This window comes from Macaca fascicularis, chromosome 9, assembly GCF_037993035.2.
Source record: "Macaca fascicularis isolate 582-1 chromosome 9, T2T-MFA8v1.1".
NCBI classification, from domain to species: Eukaryota; Metazoa; Chordata; class Mammalia; order Primates; family Cercopithecidae; genus Macaca; species Macaca fascicularis.
Window position 1 is genome coordinate 4,663,441 of NC_088383.1, and position 5,875 is coordinate 4,669,315.

Consider the following 5,875-nt stretch of genomic DNA (forward strand, 5'->3'; position numbering starts at 1 on the left):
CTGCAGCTTGTTTTCTCTATGTGCAAGCTGTGACTAATCTCACCTCCCTTCAGGGGATTTTCACAGGTTTCATAAGTGAAATAAGTGCCTATTTTGTTTCTTTCCCTGTGTGTACCTTGTATACCACAGATGGACACATGTGTCTAAAATACCTGTTTTGTCAGTGTTTTCCTCCAACTCAGGAACACCGAGAGCCCTCCCCAATCCCTCCATTTCTATCAGGACAAAGCTAACGTGCCACCGGCAGCAAAGAGCTCAGTATTACCAGACATCATTTTGCAGATAAAGAAAGGAAATCCCTGGGTGACTGAAAATCTCCCCAAGTAGGAGCCCAGGGACCTTGATGGGTCAGGTCTCACTGCATCCTGTCCCACTCTGTCCCAGCAAACTTTCTTCTCCAGTCAAAACTGGTCTCACTGTCTGAGGAACACCTGTACTGACAATCAGGCACAGCCTATCAGGGACACTGCTCCCTGCCCTCTCCCATCCAACTCAACACACCTTGAAAGGAACAGAACGCTCCTGCAGCCTGGCAAGGTTCCCTTTCCTCTGCCTCCTCCTTCAGAGACTTTGGGATTGTCCTCGGATGACAGAGTCCCCTGCCTCCTGATGGAGTATGCTGGGATGAGGGGTGGGATGGAGGATGCCTGCTCACACCTCCCAGATCATTCACCAGGGAGCAAGGCCAGGCCATCATCCCACTGTGTTCATCTCGGCCAGGCACGATGGCTCACACCTGTAATCCCAGCACTTTGGGAGGCCAAGGCGGGCCGATCACTTGAGGTCAGGAGTTTGCGACCACTCTGGCCAACATGATGAAACCCTCTCTCTACTAAAAATACAAAAATTAGCCGAATGTGGCAGCATATGCCTGTAATCCCAGCTACTCAGGAGGCTGAGGCAGGAGAATCACTTGAACCTGGGAGGTGGAGGCTGCAGTGAGCCGAGATCACGCCACTGCACTCCAGCCTGGGCTACAGCATGAGACTCTGTGTCAAAAACAAACAAACAAACAAACAAAAGTTTGAAACCACTGTGTTCATCTCACACCTTGCAGACAGATATGCCCAGGATGGGGCTGAATAAAAAGCTAATAGTAATAGCCACCCTCTATGGAGAGCTTCTCATGGACCACACATTCTTCTAAGGCCTTCTCTTGCGTGAGGTGAACACAATGGTTAACCCATTTTACAGATGAAGAAAGAGAGACGTACGCTCTTCAGCAAATTGCCCAAGCTCATGCATGCAGTAAGTGACGGGGTTGAGATTCAAGTCCAGGCAATCTGTCAGCCGTGCACATGCTACTAGGGAGGGAGGGAGAAGGGGAGGGAGGAAGAAAGAGAAAAAGGAAGGAAAACAGGAAAGGAGGAAAGAGGGAGGGAGAGAAAGGAAGCAAAAGGAAGGAAGTCAAAAAGTGAAGAAAGGAAGGAAAGAGAGAGGAAGGAAGGCAGGCAAGAAAGAAAGGAAAATGAAGGAGAACAGGAAAGGAGGAAGGAGAGGGAGGATAGGTGGGAGAGAAATGAAGTAAAAGACAAAAGCAAAGGATGGAGAGCAGAAGGAGGGAGAGGAAGGCAGGAAAGGAAGAAAAAGGAAGGACAGGGAAGAAGAGGGAGGGAAGAGTGCTGAGAAAGTTGATTTAGCAAAACAGATTTTGTCTCCACCTAGAAGGACCAGTTGTGCCCAGAGAACCTTCTCTGTCTCCTCTAACTGTGGGATAAAAGGAGATTTCCACAAAAGCAAATCAGGGACACGGCCCATCTCTTAAGAAGGAGGCTCTGAGAGGTGAGTCCAAGGGTTTCTGTCCTGTGCGATTTTCAGGCTCTGTAGGAAACAATCCTTAGCAGAATCTGAAGGGGTGGAGGCAGGACCAAGTGACTTTGAGAGCCAGAAGGGAAAGTGGGAGGTCTGTGGTTTAAGGACAACAGAGTCAAAGATGAAAAGGTGCCTCCTTGCAGTAGTCCCCAGGTTGGTTCCTTTTGACAAGAGTTTTTAGCCCTAGATGTGACTGAGAAGTAAGGGGAGAATCTGTGCAAACCCCACGTTCTGGATGCCCGGCTCCCAGTGCTCCTGGGTCCTTCTGGAGCAGAGTGGTTTCTGAGCATCACGGTCCCACCATCTGGATAAGAGGAGGTCCCTAGACTGAGCTACTCTGGAGGCCTCTGGGTGCCCGGGGCCAGCGTCATCGGCTGACACTGCCACCTGTTCTCGAGTCCCTTTTTGTTTCTTTTCCCAGGACAAGAACCCGGATGCAGCGCGTGGCATGAGGCAGTTTCGGGATGCCCTTGTCAGGCAGAGGATGGCTCAGTGGCCTCTGGCCCAGCTAAGATTTCATGAACTTTACTCCTGGTCCCGCTCCCAAATTAGACACTGGAGATAATGGATCACTGTAAGCATAAAAGGGGCTTTTTGTTTTCTTTTACAAATATGCCTAGACAATTCTCAGAAATACCCGAGAAACAGCATGTGTTCTCGTACCTCTCAGACCTGTTGAAGGTGAGAGGGAGATGGTTAATGAAAGGCTGTGAGAGCGCGATGCACAGTCCAGAGAACTTTTGAGATCATCATCCCCACCTCTGAGCTCCCAGCACTTTTTTTTTCCAACCATTTTATGCTTAACTAAGGAATCTGTGCTTAATTATTAGCATTAAGGAGAATAGTGGAGGCTAATACTGGCCAGCATTTTATTCTTCAAGGTGCAGAAAAACATACATTTCCTTCCTTCCTTCCTTCCTTCCTTCCTTCCTTCCTTCCTTCCTTCCTTCCTTCCTTCCTTCCTCTCTCTCTCTTTCTCTCTCTTTCTTGCTTTCTTTAGCCTGTGCAGGAGTCAGACTCTGACTTCCCTCCCTCCCTTCCTCCTTCCTTCCTTCCCTCCTTCCTCCCGCCTTCCCTCCCTCCCTCCCCCACTTCTTCCTTCCTTCCTTCCTTCCTTCCTTCCTTCCTTCCTTCCTTCCTTCCTTCCTTCCTTCCTTCCATCCTTCCTCTCTCTCTCTTTCTTGCTTTCTTTAGCCTGTGCAGGAGTCAGACTCTGTATTGCATTTAGAATGAAGAGAAGTTGAATTTTTAATCCCTGAGCCAAACCCATCGGGTAACTTTCAAGTTCCCCAGAATCTTCTGATTTTCACTTGGGTTCAAAACCACAGTTCCATATGCAGTTGAAGTGGCATTTTCTTCCATTGGCAACTTCTGCATTTGGTATCAAACCTTTGGTTATGCACAGAGCTGAGGGAGAGCAACCCGATTCCTCACGCATGTTCCACCCTTGGAGCACTCACCCCTACCTCTAAGAGAGCCCTTTAAAATGAGCTTGAGTCCTCCATCCAGAAACCATCCCACACTTCTCACACAGAAGATGGCAGGGCCTCGTGCATCAGAACCCCAGCCAACCAGGACTACAAATAAATACCCAGAAGCTGGCCTCAGTGATGCACTTGGTATAGGAAATGAAAGACGGAACCAATGGTTGCAACCAAATGAGAGCAGAAGTGAAAGTCTGCAAATAAAAATTATAGGTCCTTCATCACAGCTTTCCCTCCACACAGGCAGTAAGACAACCATGCGGTTCTCTAAGAGATGGTTTTTTTTTTTTTTTTCAAGAGTTATTGAGTCATCTTGGTTTCTATCTCTTGATGTAGAATTGACTCTAAAAGCAAAAAACACCTCATTCCTCTGCTTTGCATGTAATGGACTCACCAGGAAGATATTCCTGTACAAAATATCCCACTTCCGGGGCTCTTCACCTGACATCACCTTAGTTTGAAGTTACTTAGCTTGATATTCTGGCACATTTTAGAAAGCAAAAAGCACCTTAAACCTTAACATTTTGTGCCATTTCTAGGCCAAACACTTTGGGGCTTTTAAAAAAAAAGTACACCAAGATAAAGTCATCATTGACTCTGTTGAAAGAAATGGTAGGAAAAAAAAATTTTGACAAGTGCATTAAAAATTCAAGGCTAAATGGGTTGAACAAAAGATTGGAAGCCGAGGTAATCTGTGAGAGATCCCTGCCCAGCTGGCTAAGCTTTTTATCCTTCGGTTCTTACCCCTGACTTGCTGAGCCAGCGTGGTTAGAAAATGCAGGACACACACACAAACAACGTTGAAATTCCTTGGATGTCGACCTTTTGATTCACACCCATTCTCTAAAGCATTAGGAGGTCAAAGGTGTATGCTTTTGTGCAGTTTGGAAAAGAAGGAGCTGACCATTTCCAGCCTTCAGTGCTCTCTTTCACGCTAATAATTGAGCTGGAATTCCTGAAGAATGACTCTGGGCCCTGAGGTTAGTCCTGCAAAGTAGGGGTGGGGTTTGTACCTGCAGTTTGCATAGGATCCTCCCACCGACCTGCCTGTTAGAAAGGACAGTGGCTTCACGATCTGTTTGTTGTTCATTTGTTTTTCTCCCTGTAGAGAACAAGGTGAGTGGAGGTATTTTCAATGAGAAGAAAGGCCTGAGCTCCCGTTCTCCTGTTACAAACACACCACGTCAAATATTTCTTGAGTCAGTATGTTTTAATAAGCGCTCTTTATTTATTGGGCCTACAATACTACAGTTGAAATTGTTTGCAGACCTCGTTGATTTTGACTGGAGGTCACTGGAAAGCCGGTGGTTCCTGCCTCAGCAGAAGCTTGTGTGGCAATAGGAGTGGAGGCCGGAGAGTCCTTAGGTCCGTCTCAAATTCTCTGGGGTAAAAAAGGGCTAACAGTTCCTTCATTGAATTAACTGTGGAGATAGAACATTTGTGAATATTATGTACACACATACAAAATTGGCCCTAAACAAATTATTCCAGAAATACATTATTCTAGCAAATGGTCATTCGTAGGGCGCACACAGCACGGCTGTCCTTCGGGTCTGTGCAATTCGGAAGGTCCAGCTGAATCGTGACAGCAGGTTCATGAGTGGCCCCGAGCTTGTTCCTCATTATTTCCAGCAAACCCCGTCTCTGTCTACTTACCTCCTTCCTTAACAACCTTTTCCCAACCAATTCTTTCTGCACCCCTAGAAAAACTGAATTCTGCAAATGAGAAAGGAAAGGAAATGGGTATCTGCTCAGTGCTGATTTCAGAGAATGTCCACAAAGGTTTTCTCTTTTTCACAGATACTGCACTGAAGACTCGGATGGTTTGAGCCGCTGGAGCCCCGCAAATTCAGGCACCTCCTCCACCCCAGGCCACTCTACTCCCCAGTGCTGCCTCCCACACCCATCCGGTTGTGCGGGACACTCCCCGCGTTTCTTCGGCAAGTCTCATCGGGCTCCCTCCTTGTTCGATAAAGGTGAAGGGTGTGGGGTTTTCTGTGCTTGCTCAGGAAGTTGAGTCCTGGTGAAACGTGTCAGGCTGCCATTTCCCAGGCTGGAAGATTTTCCCAGGACGAGGATGAATAGGCCATGAAAGTGCACACTCTTACCCGACAGCCCGACCCAGGTGCCAGGCTTCTGACTCAGGACCATCTGTGGGTGCCAGTGCAGGGAGGTGAGTCACTGCAGCCTTGCTCAATCCCCCTGCAGAGGTCAGCTCCTGGGCCCCAAAAGTTGCTCCAGGATGAAAGCAACTCCACTGCTTTCAGTGAGACTAAAATCCTGGTCATCTGCGATCTGCAGAGTCACAGACATGTAACCCAAATAAAGATCTGGATGATGGTCTGGCTCCTAGTTTGGTGATACTAGCATGTTTGAGCACTGGGGAACTCTATCTTAACATGCGGCCAATAGTTACTGCCCTCACAGGATTTGGGAAGGAAAAAGCAAGACAGTATTTGATATGTAGAGATGGTCAATGAAGTAGCATGACCAAGAACCAGAAACACTAGAAATGAACCATCTGGGCAGCCTGTGGAACAGTGAGGTTAGCTTTCACTGCTGTTGTTTGTTTATCTGAT

At 47.5% G+C, this 5,875-nt stretch overlaps 1 long non-coding RNA gene across 1 annotated transcript; it reads left to right on the forward strand.

The window, feature by feature from the left end:
* The first annotated feature begins 1,238 nt into the window (after positions 1-1,238).
* LOC123575504 (uncharacterized) lies at positions 1,239-5,635 on the forward strand. Its single transcript, XR_006700751.3, has 3 exons — positions 1,239-1,782; positions 2,234-2,386; positions 5,097-5,635. It is a non-coding gene; the product is annotated as an uncharacterized lncRNA (long non-coding RNA).
* The last annotated feature ends 240 nt before the right edge of the window (positions 5,636-5,875 follow it).